Raw genomic sequence first — 1,086 nt, forward strand, 5'->3', positions numbered from 1 at the left:
CGGATGCTGCATTTAAGTCGCCCAGAACAGTGCGAATATCTCACCGGGGGCAATTGTCTGCACGGATGAGTTTGGCGTAGAACACCTCTTTTACATCGAATTTGCAAACATCAGTAGGAGCATACACAGTAATAAGAAACATGAAGCCAAAAGCATGCTTCAGTCAGCATGCCATAATACACTCGTCAACCGGGTTTTACCTCAATTACCGAGGGTTGAATTCGGCTGGCGATGGATATGGCTACTCCCTTAGGTGATGACCATTGCTGCGGCCCGACCAGTAGTAAGTGCACCCACCTATACTGATCGTGATGCTGCCACCTCAACTCCCAACCGTCCCAATGCCCTCGATAACAGAGGTAGCCGCTCGTCCTGCTGCAAGAACCACCTACCCAGATAGCTCGCCTGAGGTTAATCTTCGGGCGGTCACTCCAGGTGCACGCCACCTCTGCCACTCCCGCCGACGCTGCCCCAAATAAAGAGGGTCTGCAGACTGTGGGGTTCCCTAGGGCTTTGGCCCACAAGCCTCATGGATTGGTGCCCCGGGGCGCAGGCAGGACAAAAAACTATCGTTCTCATCCTGCGCCCCAACATTTGCCCTTCCAACCAACAGTCTGCCTCGCTAGCTGGGTGGGAGGGACAGCAAACCTCCCCCCAGCATATCAATTTGTTTAGGTCTTTGCTGGTGAGTTATCTGGGGGGAGGAGGTCTGGCAAGGCCCACCTCCCCAGAGCCACCCATTTATCCCAGTGACTTAGGTGACTAAGGGGCAGTAGTTGGTACGGAGCCAGTGCATGTCCACACGCTGGTAAGGCCATGGCTCCATACCTCTGGGGCCTCCTGCTGCTCCAAAATCCCCCACAGTTTAGCCAGGAACCGCAAGGTGCCCATTATCCATGGGTGGCCACGAGGAGGCACTGCAGAAATCTCGATGACGGAGAGGCTGTGAATTGGCAGGGGAGGCTTATGCAGAGCTGCACCTTGAGCATAAAGCACCCACCCATTATTATTATGATTATTATTGTCACTGTTATTATTATAATAATTATTATCATGATTATTATCATAATAATCATCAGTTATCAT

This window comes from Penaeus monodon, chromosome 18 (genome assembly GCF_015228065.2).
Source record: "Penaeus monodon isolate SGIC_2016 chromosome 18, NSTDA_Pmon_1, whole genome shotgun sequence".
Taxonomy (NCBI): domain Eukaryota; kingdom Metazoa; phylum Arthropoda; class Malacostraca; order Decapoda; family Penaeidae; genus Penaeus; species Penaeus monodon.